Raw genomic sequence first — 15,002 nt, 5'->3', positions numbered from 1 at the left:
TAACAAACACAGCATCCATGGTGTCTTCTGTCAACCTTCTTAACAAAGAGCACCCAGGGCCTTCATGTAACCTTTTCTGCCATTCCGAGACAAATCGGACGTCGAGTTTTCAACACTGTTGGTTGTTTTAAGCTTCACTTGACTCTTTAATTTTTACTGCATGCTGTTTTATTAACAGTGGTGTGGCTGGAATTGTTAGTTGATGTTTATGTGTTGTTTTTGAGACTCCAAAAAGTCTGGTGTCACAGGCTTCACCTGATGCTTTTTTTATGTGCTTATACACTGTGGCACATGTTTATGGGTTTGGTTTAGATTTGACTCATGAAAAAAAATGAGGTGGATATGTCCTAAATTCTGTTGCTAAAATAGAATATGGCCAATTTAAACCCGAGGGAGGTTGTTTGGGGACACAAGATGACAGGAAATGGAAGAAAAGTTCTTGTCAAGATGAGTGAGAAGGTACTTGGCCATTTCAGTTTGATGTAGGTATATCAATTGTTTTCTGGGAACCTTTATGTGAGGAAGACCGGGCGGTGTATGGGGAATCGCGGTGCCCAGGGTTCAGTCCTTATCCTTGTAATGAGTGATGTCTCCCGAAGCTGATAGCAGGGCCTAGTAGATGGTGCTAACATTACTCATTAGGTCCTGGACCCTCCGCTGTTTGTGGATTATCCAATGAAAAACTCACAGCAACACTCAGTTATGACGACTTTCTTCTGAATGCACACATATCACGGTAAATATGACCAAGTGAAAATTAACCTCTCCCAACACATGCACAGTGCCAATCTATAGGGTGGAGTTTGAAAGTGGCAGCATTCCTCACCCGGCTGGCTCCCAGATAATTGAGACAGAAACCTGCTGATTTATTCAACTAACTTTGATCACAGCAACTGATCAGATATTTCTAAGACTCTATACTATCTAATTACTTCCCAGCTACAGGCCCAGAGTTACTTGATTTTAATCTCTCCTTGTCTAGCTCTGCTGTAGCTCTCTGTCCTCAAAGACAATTCCCGTGGTGACTCCCTCTCATGCCTGACCTCATGGCAACCTTCTTCTTCCTTTTTCTTCTCTCGGACCCTCACCTGCCTCACGGTCGACAGCTTCTATTTCTGCCTTTCTGTTTCGTCTCCCCAGCTGATTGGCTGATTGCCTCTGTATTGACCAGTGAGAAGGTGGGAGAAGAATGTTTACAAAACCCAGAAACACCTGATGCTTCATAAAAATCGCAACGCCAGAGTCATGACTGTACTCAGTCAACTCTCTGCTTGTCTAGAAATCAGCATTTGAATAATACAAGGGTAATCTTTACACAGTGAACAAAAGCGTCACGCCAACAAAATTCAGATGTAGCTCTCCCCTGCTACATCCAAGGCCTTTTATTAGTTAGGTTTCACTAGTTAAGATTGACCAATGCATGGTATTCTCTAGTCGAAGAATGTAAAACAGGATTAAGTCATTTCTCTGTCACTGTTCTCTGAGTATGAGTTGAATCTAGAAATCTTCATTTCAACGTATTCAGGTGGACATGATACAATTAAACATGAGACGTAGGTTTTTTGTTCTTTCCTTGTCATTTGTCATGTGTTGCTGTAGGTCTTTGTTATCCTGTTGGCAAAGTAAAGGTGATATTCAGCTATTTAATTAACAAGGTCTAACTTGCCCTACTCCAAGTGTCGTAATTATCTCCCTGTTGATGTGATAATATACCAGAACCAAAAGCCACTTAAGTGGTAAGGGGCTTCCTTAGATTATGATTCCCAGAGTCCATCATGGCAGGGATGGTGCGGTTTGGCAGGAGGAGCAGGGAGCAGAGATGTCACGTAGCAGTCACGCCCACCAAACAGAGAGAAGAACCAAAAGGAGAAGTAAGGAAATGAGCCCTAAAATCCTATACCCAGTGAGGTAATTTCTTCAGGAAGACTCCACATCTTAAAGGTATCATAAACTCTCCATACAGTGGCACAAACAAAAGAGCAAGCATACAGGCCCATTTTCTCATTTAAAGTATCACGCCAGGCAAGTTAACTAAGCCATGTCTTAGCTATTTTCCATCTATTTCCCTGTAGGTAAGAGACCTGCATATTAAGTAGGCGATCTTTGAGCTCATTAGGTGGCAAATGCCTTGGATGTAAGGCACCCACTTTTAAGGAACTCCACATGCTCTAAACCTGTGACCCTGACACCTAAGGGACAGTGATAAAGCTTGATCCCAACATTTTTCTAAAGCTAAGATTTGGAAATGCTGGTAATTCAACTCTCTTGTCCTTTATAACTGCCACTGGACTCAGTCAGTTTATTCTAAAGTCCTAGCCATCCATTGATGTGGACAATGGAAGAAAGAGCGTCACCATTTGCGGAGTGATTTGTGAGAATCCTCACTGAGACAACTGTGACATCCTTAGAACTGAGTGGAGAAGGAGTCCTTTCTCTTCTTCCCTTCTGTTTTTTTGTTTATTTTTCAAGAAAATAGGGATAAAGGTATCAAAACTACATCTACCTTCAAATGATAATTGAATAAATATTGGAGATCAGTATTATTTCCATATATTGGTTTGGCAGAACAATTAACTTTCTTTCTTATGAAAGTACTACTCCTTTAAACAACTTTTTTTATGTCCCATAAAAAAGAAATCTCCTCATAAAACATTTATAAATAAATAATTTATCTCATTCACATAAAAGTCATATTTTTTTCTTAAACCAAAGGTATAAGTAGTTAATGGTTTATGTGGATCCACAGGAAGCTATTTAAATAACTTGATAAGGCTAACAAAAGAGTTTGGATTTGAATTTCTGAACATTTTAACTTTTAGGTAAGCTAGTGACTCACTTGATCGATTATCGTAAGGTTGATGTGGGAAAATTGGGTGTCAAGTCTAAGCCTACTTCTCTAACACTTTTGCTTTCAGCCAATTTTTAAATCAAAAAGATTACAAAGAAAAATGAAATCTCTAGACTCCAACATCTTTGGCAGAGAAGTTGCGATAAGAAAACCACTTATCTTTAAATCCACAGGGCTCTCTTGCATAGGCTTCCTCCTGTGGCATTGTGGGGCCACACACAAAATACACGTTTATATCTTCCTCCAAAATAGATGTCTACTGGTTTATCTTGTACGGTCTATGGGCACATAAAGCATATTCTCCCCCTAAACACACACACACACACACACACACACACACACACCCTCCTCATCATTAATTCATAATATAATCCTGAGAGCCTTAAGCATGCCTTCTATGTCTGTTTCCTCATTTTACTTTTCTGGATTGGGAAAATTTTGATCATGACTTTCTACACAAAGTATCTGTCACATAAGAGGTACTCAATAAATAGCAAAACTGCCCGCTTTTGTTTTTAACTTGTAATACCTCAATTAAAATATTGGAATTTATAAGGTTGTTTATCATATATGTATAAAGAGAGTTAAATTGGGAAGCTGGGGTAGACTCAGTTGGGAATTTATTTGAGGGAGTTGTCTCTGGACAGTTTCAGGATTGCTGTGATATGACAAAGTTTTTCGAAATGGATTTTCGATGGAAATTGTGCATATCCTCCATTCCCATAGAGAAATCTGCTCTTGACATGTGGGGAAGGTTGTAATTGGAAGACAGACAAGCCACGCTATTCAGCACGTTTTCCCTGCAGTCTGGTGGTTTTGGTTCAAAGCACACATCCTGGAAGAGAATTAACTTACAGTACATTATTAGGGATCATGATTTGGTAAGTGTTGACATATTATGTTAATAACGAAAGCGTTCAGGTATGTGGAGTGGGTTTCTTCATTGAAGGATAGCCCTGTCTTTTTGCTTTCTTTCTTTCTAACGTGCTAACAGCTATTCTATAGCAACAGAAGTTTAATTCCCAAAGCATATGCCGTCCAGACATCCCCTTCCCAGCTTCGAAAAGGATCTCAAAAAATAGATATTGCAGAAAACACTTTAAAGTATCCCTTTGAAACAAAATTCTACAGGCCAAATCTTTTGAATTATTCCGATTCAGTACTACAGTCAAGTTACTACATGCAAGTCTAAAGAAAGCAGTGTGGTTTTTCATAGCCCATTAGTACGGCTCTGAGATTAGAGGCTGTACATTTACTTAGTATAAAAGGTAAAGGCATTTGTCCCTGCCCTGTATTATCTCCTCAATTCTGTCTGGGTAAAGTGACTTCGATAATTTGAAGTAAAAGGCTGTGTCCCAAATTGACTTCTATTCATTGGTCATAACTTAAGGGACCTGAGATGGTTTTTCCTAGGAAAAGGGAGCAGGGTAGCCTTGGCTCGTTGAATTTTAGGACAATATCTCCGATGATTTGATTACTTTTAGAAAGCCCTCTCAGGTTTTTTATAGTTTAGTGATTGCTCCTTTCTGGGAAACGCAGAGCACTGGCTCTGTTGACCGCTCTCCTCCTGGCCTTGCTTCCCTTGTCTGCCCAGCAGACTCCTGCGCCTGGGCTGTCTCCATGAGTGTACTGAAAGTTCCAAGAGGGCAGAGCTTGACGCACCCCGGTGGACTCAGCACAGCACAGCACACAGTGTACATCTGACAGATCGTAGCTACAGCACGGGCTTTTGGCACTTGCAAAGTTCTTGAGAGGACGCATTTGGTAGAACAGCACTCTGTCTGTTCGTTAGATAAAGCCTTCAAGGCATGCTCTGCTGGCTGAGCCTGCCGAGACTCGCCGAATAGGAAGGAAGAAATGCTTTTTCCCTCCTTTCTTCCTTTGCTCTCAGAGCTGAGGATTCAGCCAGGTGCTCTATGATGACTTTTGTTTTAATTTTAGAACTAATAGTCATTAATCACCAGCTCTTATTTATATAACTATTCCGTCCGAGAAATGATTCGTGAGGAAGAGGTCCCGAGGGAAGGAAGGTGACTGCTAGGGGGAAGGAGTGAAGTAAGAGAGGGTTACGTGTGTGTGGAGAAGAATCAGACTGTCTTATCTGCATGGGTGGAAATTGTCAAAACATAAATTTAAAATTTACCAAAACAGAAGGATGGTAGACAGAGTGATGAGGCAAAGAGCATGTATGTTCCCTTGAAAATGGTGGAGTAAAGTGCTCTATTTTATTCTGTTGTTGCTATCAGGAACTGCAGCCTAAGATCCCAAGCTCTTAAATGTTAAAAGGTAAACAGTATGTATGTATAATGGCAAATATTGTTAAGTTTGAAAAGTACTTAATTTAAAGGTGCAGGCCATCTATAATTCCTACAGTTGAGACCTGCGGTCCACATCTGCAACGCGCTCACTTGGCTTCATCAGCTAGTTACGGGATGTTCCGGGGGGGGGGGTGGTGGTATTCACCTTATTTACCTGCGGAATGAGCTGCTCCGTGAAAAGGAATGAGATTCACTTCATGGCTGAGATACCATCACAAAAAACTCAGAGTGGAGAGTGAAAAGCAGGCCCCCAAGTTCATTTCCTATCCCTCACAAAGGAAGAGAGGGCACCTGATGTGCTGTGCACCTTGGCGTGGTGAGGACGGATAGTTAGAGAGGACTGGGTAAACCCGGAGGTGCCGTCCCACAGTAATAAGTGCAGGAGGTCCTGAGCAAGGCCAGTTTTCTAGATCCTCCTCTGTGCACGCGGCTTCAGAGGTAGGTCCATTCCTGATTCTTGCCATACCCTCGCATGTCTCACTGAGAGCCTCGTGATGGATTCCAGACAAGTGTCTCCAGCTTCCTTTATGTAGCTTTTAGAAAAAATGCCAGAGGACCAGGAAGTGACCATCCAGCTCCTGGGATTTCCTCGGGTACCAAACTGCCATATCCCACGCCTCGGGACTGCCGCTGTGTTCAAAGAGGATCTTCTAACTCTAACTCCAGCCTTGGTGCTGCCTGTACCTGTGATTATATATGAAATTATTTTCTGTCTGTTACTTTATCCAGAGTTGTGTTTCTGTGATTAATTTGCCTCAATCACTCCGTGTAACAGAAATCGGCTCATTTCATGGCTCTGTAATTTTCTCTTGTGCAAATATTCCACAGTTCATTTATCGGATTCACTCTCTACAGACTGAGGGAGTACTGCAGGTGACACTGACGCTGATAAACAGGCACATATCTTCAGGACATCGTTACCAGATACAAGTAAAACTGGAACGCATGGTGTATAAGGGATGCTTGCTTATTCTCGGTACTCTAACCTTGTTCTCCTACTACTACTCTTTCTTTTTCTTCTCCTTTTGAAATTGGCTTTTGTTGTGTTGCTCTCGTCAGCCTGGAACATACTGTGTAGTGGAGGATGGCCTTGAAATCTGAGATCCACCTGCTTCTGCTTGCTTGTCTTAAAGACAGATGCCGTTTATTGAGATCATAATATAATTACATCATTTAACCCTTGCTCGCCTCTCTCAAAAAACTCCTATGGACACCATCTTGTTTGCTTTCAAAATCATGACCTATTATGTTTTGTTTAAATTGTTGATATATATATATATGATATAATGTATTATAATACATATTATATAGTTCTATAACTATAATAGTATAAAATGTAATTATTACAATATATTAATTGTTTATTATATTTATACATAATTTATTATATATTTATATATAATTTATTATATAAATTAAATTATATTGAATATATTATATATTAAAATATAAAATATATCTATTTACTATAATATATGCATACTATTGTATATTATAATAATTAATTATAATATATGTTATAGGAATATGTACATATTACTCAATACATAAATATAACCTGCTTAGTCTTTATGAAGGTACCTAGGGTTCATGTTTTCAGAACTGACCATTTTTCATTGTATTACTAATTGTTATGCCCTTCCCAGAAGAAGACTGTTTCTCCCACTCTCAGTATTCCTTATAACCTTGTAGTTTTTGGCTAGGGTTGAGGCCTCTTGAGTTCTGTCTTCTACCTTAGCATGTCTGTAGATTTCATTCTTGTCCAAGTCATGCTTAGACAGCTATGTTGATGAGATTTCTCAAGTATAACTTCTGAAAATTCTAGGAGAGGCAATCTCACAGAAAAGGCCTTGCTCCTCTGGACCTTGCGATCTTTCTGCTCCCCCTTGTAAAATGGCCCCCATCCCTTAGGTGCACGGGTTTGGTTGCAGATGTATCAGTTATCTGGGCTCCGCAACTGTGTTTGACTGGTTGTGGTTTTCTTCAGTGGTCTCCCTCTATTGCAAAAAAAACTTTTCTGATGTGCGGTGAGAAATACACATGTCTGTGGGTACAAGGACAGATATTAATGGGTAGTTAAAGGCTTTCCTTGAAGTTTTATGATTTCCCTAGCCATGGATATCTGAATATATCAACTCCTTCCAAAGATGTTGAACCAACCAACAATCCAGGGATGGAGGACTCCACTGACTCCACATAAAAGGTTCATTATTTATACTTTTATTTTGTACTGGATCGGTGTAAGCATTTTACAAACATTTCACTGGAATTTCCATAAATAATGCTGACATAAACCTTTGCTTTAGATTGAAAAGTTTTTCCTTACAGACTTTTGAGGTATAGTCTTTTTGTGTGGCATTGAGTGGTATTGAACTCGCAGCCACTCTCTTGGCTCAGACCCCAAGTGCTATGATTTCTCACAGCATTCTTTATGTTTTTGAATATGAGTACCTTATCAGTTATGTATTTCACAGATACTGTTCCCCTTTGATGGGAAAAGGTAAGGTTTGAAGAAATCAATTTACTTTGGTTCTTTCATGCTTTGTTCTGCTTTTCTGCCCTTCAGAAAACCCTTGCCGTCAGGGTCACAGTCCTATTGTCTTACAGAAAGTGAGTTTTATTGTTTCTCACGTTTAGATCTACAATCCATGTAACATTGATTTTGTGTACAGTATAAGTTAAGGGTGAGGATTCATTTTTCCCATCTGGATATCTCTAGTTGATTCAGAGCCTTTTGTTGGAAAATCCATTATCTATTCACCATTCTGCTGTGTGCTCTTTTCTCTATGCATCATAAATCTGTGTCTGGTGCACCTTTTTCTGAATTGTCTGTTATTTTGTTATTTCATACTAATCTCTCTTTTTAAAAAAATCCTTTCATGTTGCCCTCTCCATTAGATTTCCAAAGAGAGCAGTTTTCTATTAGGTATTATAGTTTTGTTAAACATTTTTTTGTGTGTAATTCTCTTAGATATTCTTGGACAGATGTTTTCTATATTTATTTATGCTAGTGGTACTAGTCTTTTCTGACATAGGTGTTTTCTAGTGTTCAGATGGTTTTTCAGTTTAGGAACACCGTTCATTGGTAAAATGCTTGCACAGCATATGCAAGGCCCTGGGTAAATCTAAACCTATAACATCACACACACACACACACACACACACACACACACACACACACACACACACAGCAAAGTGGGGAAGGGAAAGAAAGAGGGGAAGAGAGAGATCTTTACAAATATCATATCTTCAGTCAGAAATTATAGAATTTAAAGCCTGAGTTTTATTTTCCTAAGAGGAAAATAGTCTCAATTAAATAATGGGAGAGACTTTTTTGCAAAACATCTTTCTTCCTTGGTTAAAACTATAGTTCATTCAGATAGCTAAGAATCCATTATAATACTTTATTGCTTTTAGATGCAGTTATGAAATTTTAAGTCTAGATACTGTTTTCAGACATAACACATCTATTTACTGCATTTGATTTCAGGATTGAGTCTTTGGCCTCAACATTGGGTACTTTTCTGCCACTGCTAAGTATCCAATATTGTCAATTGCTCGATGAGGTACCACCTTCTCAGTGAAACCTCAGAAGGTTGTTGAATATATAATATATAATATATATTTATTATATTATATATGTATTTATCTTCAGCGATCTTTGTGACCAATATATCTTCATATATACTCAGGGAGCGACAGTGTTATGTACCATGCACAATGTATATAATAGATGCTCAACAAATATTTATAGAATAGATTTAGTGCTGGCCAGAATTCCTGCATGAGTGACAAGTTTGGGCCCAGTCTCCTTCTGTAGGTTTTTCCTGACACAAGAGATATTATGGTAAAAGGGTGTGAATGTTTCAGTGAAATCAATTAATGGGAATGAGGAACTATGTGGCCTTGTAGAAAAAACATTTTCTTTTTAAACATGACACCATGTTTCAATTGTTTGTTTCCCCATCGGCTGCAGAGAAAGGCAATTCCGGTCATCTTCTGAGGTTGACTATTGTTTCTATTGGGAATTTATGTGGATTATGCTCATAAGGGGAGAGTAGAGATTAAAGTCTTCATGTGCCTAACTTACAAAATTATAAGTATCTGTGTGGTTCCAAATAAAGATTCTCAATTTTATTTGTGGGTCAGAATCATGGTGGGGAGAGCTATAAAATATCCACTGATGAGGTTCATCCCAGCGATATTTCTCTTTTTAAGTGGTGTGACAAGAATTTGTGTTCCCATAAGTCTCTAGGCCATACAGGCCTACATCATACTAGCATCACTGCTACAAAATAACACGGCAGGGGAGTCTGCTTCAGTGTTACCTTGAATGTGACCTCCAAAGGCAAAAAAAAAAATCCCATTCTCTCATTCTCTCACTTTGGCACAGAAGATATAACCCATGCTGACACTTACAAGTGTTCTTGAGTACGATGGCATCTACAGAAATGCTCACAAGAGGTACAGGGGTCTGTAGCTCTAAGTAAAGGTACCAAGAAGGGAGGTGTAACCTTAAACTCCCCTTTTCTACCACAGTTTATATACTCATACCCTCGCTCCCTCTTCTCTTCCCTTCTCTCCTTTTCTGTTTCCTCTTCCTTTCCCTCCTCTCCATTCTCTTCAGTGAGAGTAATAGGGTGAATAGTTAGGCCATCTTCTTTTCTGTTTCCACATATCTAAACATCATGAGTGAGCAGAAGTGGGAGTCTGGGTTCACTCACACAGATTATTTATTTCTACATACCTTTCCTTCCGACATAAATTTTAGAAACAAATCTTTAGCAAGCTGAACCTGCGTCATTGAAGCATGAGGTATCCAGACTCACTGGCAAGAGGAGGTCTGCAGGGAATTTATAGTGTCATTGCACTGCCAGTGTTTTATTTAATTTTGTTTGCAACTGTTGGCCAGAGGTATCCTGCAAGCTGAGGTGGCTCTGAATGCTAATAAATATCCCTAAGGACCTCTTAAGGTTTCACCTAAGCTTAATTACAATGTGTAAATATGAAGACAGCCCTGTTATTGATGTTAATCATACTGCTAATGCAGGAAGGGAGAGGATACTAATGAAATAAAACTTGATTAAGCAATGGCCTATTAGCCTATCCAAAGTGAAAGACTCTCCTGGAGCCTACATGGAGTACCAGGTTAGCTCAGGTCTAATTATCTTCTGCTTCATGGTTCTTTCCATCCCCGTGCTCTGTGACACTGTGTCCCAGGCTTGAAGCCTTTCATACCATTTATTTTACATTCTATTCGGTATCTTATGAATTTCAAAGAGGTGTGGGTTCAGGTGCAGTGTGGTCCAAATTACTCAATGTATTTTAGTGATTACATTCTTTGTACTCCTTCCTTCAAACACCTTTCAGGTAGATATTGTGTATCTTCATATGGAAAGTATGTTAGAACCTGCAGGTTATTACATACACATATACACATACACAGACAAATGTATCATATACATACACATACACATACATATGTATCACATACACATACATATACATTTGAGAAAGGGTTTCTCTCTCTAACCTTGGATTCCCTAGAGCTTGCTTTGTAGACCAGACTAGCCTCATCTCCTGAGTGCTGGGATTAAAGGTATGGACCACCATGTTTCAGTGTTAGATTTCTGTATGGTCGTCCACTCAACACTAACTATCAACTTACTTCGTAGCAGGCTTTCCAAGCCTTTGGGGAAATGGGAATGAGAGTGGTAGTATCTTTGGTTAAAGGAACTTAATCGGTGAAGGCAATTAGAAATTGCAGGATTGAAAGAAGTAATATGATGATGTGCATCTGACAGAGACCGGAAGATCTCTGGAGGAATATAGAAGAGGAATAACCTGTTTAGCATACAAGAACATGATAACTCAAGATGAAGCCTCCATATTTCACATGGTTTGGAGAATTAGAAGAATTATCAAGTAGAAACAGGGTGGCACAGCTGAAGACACAAAGATAATCACCACCTGGTGACTCTGGAGACTGCTGGGAAAATAAATATATTAGGCAGATTCCATGGGTTCAAATTCCGGCCCTTCTATATCATAGATGTCTATGTCATTATAGTCTATGAACTAGTTCTCAGACCTTAGGCAAGTAACTTAACTCTTCAGTATAGGTGGCTTGACATTTCTGAGTTTCAGTTGTCACCTGGGAAATGAGGATGATAATATCTTTTTTTCTCAGAGTCATTTCAAACACAAAATAATTTATTATGCAGCATGTGGTTCACATAGAAAGTCAAGTCTACCCAGCCACTGTCATTTATCACTAAATGCTTAATATAATAATTTCCATTTGTTTTTCCCACCATGCATCAGTTCTACATTTGTCTTTCCAGATATTTACATGTCAATTCCATATCTCTTTAACTCTAGGCCTTGGGGTCATCATAATTACGGTGTATGTATTTCTCTTCTGCAAACCCTATTTCAGACGTCTAGTAGAAAAGAGAGACAGGGTACGGGAGAAAGAGCTAGATTAAAAGTCGAATATGTTCCTTGTGGAAGGCAGGTATGAAATTGCAACAACCAAGAGTTCCCATTTCTGCCTTAGACATGACTTTATAAGAACCCATCAAATCAAAGTCTGTTGCAGTCCATACAACGAAAATGCTGTCCTCACGCGATTGCAACTCATGCTAAAATTTGCCACAAAGACACAGTGATATAGTGGACATATTTATAGCTGTGTTTGTGCTTCTAGTTAGAAGTCAATAATGATGACATCATCACTTTCATCTACACAAATGTAAAACAGTCCAATCTTAATATTTGAACACTTAAGTTTTCATCTGGTGTTTTATAGCTATGAAAAAAAAATGATCAAATTCACTATCTTAGGCCACTGTGGGATAGGAAAAATGAGCCTTGGGAGAAAGAAGTCAATGTGTTCGTGTTTGGGGAAGTAATTACCAGTAGCAACTAAGAAAGTAGAAGGCAGAACATGGTCCTGTGTCCTCAGTCCTACCCCACTGTATCTTATGCACCTCAAAGGCTTTCACTGGGCAAGAGGTGGACTGTTATCAAGATCTTCCATGAATTGGAATTTTGTTAGGGTTTGTGGGTTATAAGGGAAACCTGTGGGAGTAAAGTTTGCATCAGACTTCTCACAGTACCCGAGATATGTATTATCTGGTGGCTTGCAGGGCAAAGGTAGCAAAGACAGCATTTAGCGGAGCAAGGGAGCTATTGCAAATGGGCGTGAATTTGTAGATAGAAGAAAAAACCCACTCATTCCAGTGTTTCACACACAAAAAGCACCATTGCTTACAATCTGATGCCGCAAGTTTGTCCTTCTCGATTCCTGGAAGGTGTCTTCTATAAGAGGCAGCATCGGAATGTGAGGAAACTAGCTTGAGAAACAACAGCCAGCAATTCTCCCTCCCTCTGTGAATGATGCTCTCTGTGGTGACAGAGCCATTAAAACAAGGCCAGGAAGACTTCATTTTGTCTAGGGCTGAAAATGTTGCAAAGACAATGACAGGGGCTACTGCTCTTCCCTGGGCAGCTGTCATGAGCTGGCAACTCAGGCAAGACTATTATTTTTTCTTTTGCCCTAAGAGTTCCTGTCCCTTTCCTTAGCCCAGCATGTGGGAATCGCCCTTGTCAGTCTAGGCAGGTCTTAGAGCGGCGTATTGAAGAATAACAGGTTCAGTTCCATATGGCTCGGTTGCCTTGTGCATTTTCTGGTGGGGTGTGTGAAAAATCATTGTGTTATTATCTCTGTCAGGCATATCTGATTTGAAAGCTCCGATGTGAGAGAAGCTAAAATTATCAGCAAGACATGTTCAATACAGCGGGGGGAAAACCGTGCAGGGCATTGCTGCTGATAAATGCTGTCCTGGCTGGTTATCTTTGTCTGATGCTTCTGTAAGCTCTGCCTTCGGGAAGAAGAGGGCAGTGGACTCTGTCCTGGTGGGCCGACTCTTGAAGTGAGGATGTCTCCAAGGTTAACTCGGTTATGCTATCCACTCCTACTCTGCTTTCTCCAGCAGAGGCCTGGTTTTTCTAAGCTTCTTGTTTTGTGTTTTAGAGTAGAACCAGATCGAAGCTAATGTCTCTCTTCTTGACATCGGGGGGCTGTGGATAAACACATCTGAAGGGGAGACAGTGGAGTGAGGAATGATCACCGAAGCATGGTATTTAACTGAATACCATTTTCTTTTCAAGAGCCACTCAGAGAGTCTAAGGGAAAAAACTTCTCTGCCTTGTGAGCAAGGGAGAACGACTCAGATCACTGGAGCAGGAGCAGAGCAGGACTGGAGTTTGCACACAGACAGTGTCCCACAGAGCAACTGTGAGGACATTTTTCCGGCCCGTTGAATCTTTAAACTTATTAGAGAATTAATTTGATAAGCAAAACCTTTTGTAAACTCTCTCCTATATCATTAAAAGATTACCATTATCGTTAAGAGATAATCTTATTGAGCAAGTTACAAGATCAGATGTGCAGGTACTTATAAATTCTTAACTCCAGATACTAGACTTACCTTTCTTTAAAAAAAAAGAGTTGGTAAATAGATTGATAAATAGTTATACTTGATAGCTATTAGTTACTGATATATGTGGTTGGATTTGTATTTTAGGTTACTTTTCCCAGAACTGAGACAAGGTGACTCACACTTGCTAAACACCATAAGGTCTTCAACTGTGTAATGACAATATCAATATCTACTGATAATTTGTATTCATTTTTCCAAATCGTGTCGCTATAAATCACTTACTATTTATTTGTGGGCTGTGGGGATGATTCAGTGAGTAAACTCCTTGTGGAAGTAAACATGTGGACCTGAGTTCAGATCCTTTACACCCACTAAAATGCTAGGTGTGGGGGAGTAGACCTGTAATCCCTGCCCTATGGAAGGGAGGCAGGAGGATTCCTTCTACCTGCTGGTCACTTAATCTTTTACGCCTGGATAGAAAAATGAAACAGGAGAGCAACAGAAAAAGGCATCAATGCCCATCTCTGATCTTGTTATAAAATGCACACACTCACACACGTGTGAATAAGATTACACATGCAAATGATTTTTGAGTTTCTCAGTAAGGCAAATTCCAATTGATAAAAGACAGTTAGGCTTGTCCAAGTTGTGGTTCCCATTTACCGCATGAGGAAGCTTTTCCAGCAGTGGACATCACTCCAGTGCAGTGCATATCATCTGAACAGCTTTAACATATTTTTTATTATAGAAAAGGCTGGGTAAATTGGCACACCCCTTTAAACCTGACATTCTAAAAGCTGATGCAGGAGGATGGTGAATGTGAGGCCAGAGAGCTACAGAGTGAGAGGGCAGGCTTGGTTAAATTATGAGGAGACTTGGTTTGAAACACACACACACACACACACACACACACACACACACACACACACACACACGTGTGAGAGAGAAACCAAAAAGATGATCTGTTGTTATACAAATGTGAAACAATTTACTCAAATATCTTTTGTATGACTACATTTTCCCCAAGCGATGTATAGGTTCACAGTAACCGCTTTCATGTTTAGATTCCATACGTGCCAAGCTTTGACAATTTGTGGGCAGTGTACAGAATTCATTGTCTCAGTTCATCTCTGTATAGAACCGTATGCCTTGTTTCTAGTCACACTTTTTAACGCAGCCTATTCACCAGCCCACTCCTTACAGTGACAGCGGCAGAGGCATGAACTCTTTGTTTGCTGTGCTTTCAGCATCTTTTCATGTAATGAAGCGATTTACGTTGAACAGAGCCATGTAGGCATTCTCTATGGCATATATGAATTAACTTTGTTTGCATCCTTCCAAAACCATTTCCATGCTTGATTGTCACAGAGAAAAATCCAGGTTGGGTAT

The 15,002-nt window shown here is 39.7% G+C and overlaps 1 protein-coding gene and 1 long non-coding RNA gene across 11 annotated transcripts in view; one reads left to right on the top strand and one right to left on the bottom strand.

The window, feature by feature from the left end:
- The window catches only part of Sorcs1 (sortilin-related VPS10 domain containing receptor 1), a 513,725-nt gene that overhangs the window by 115,127 nt on the left and 383,596 nt on the right, over nucleotides 1-15,002 (top strand). The window lies entirely within an intron of this gene.
- Nucleotides 1,346-6,271, bottom strand: LOC134485246 (uncharacterized). Its single transcript, XR_010063290.1, has 2 exons — nucleotides 5,321-6,271; nucleotides 1,346-1,611 (listed from the first exon to the last, which is right to left on the bottom strand). It is a non-coding gene; the product is annotated as an uncharacterized LOC134485246 (long non-coding RNA).

This window comes from Rattus norvegicus, chromosome 1, assembly GCF_036323735.1.
Source record: "Rattus norvegicus strain BN/NHsdMcwi chromosome 1, GRCr8, whole genome shotgun sequence".
NCBI classification, from domain to species: Eukaryota; Metazoa; Chordata; class Mammalia; order Rodentia; family Muridae; genus Rattus; species Rattus norvegicus.
The sequence above is the reverse complement of the archived record's forward strand: the minus strand, read 5'-3'. Positions and strand labels throughout refer to the sequence as shown.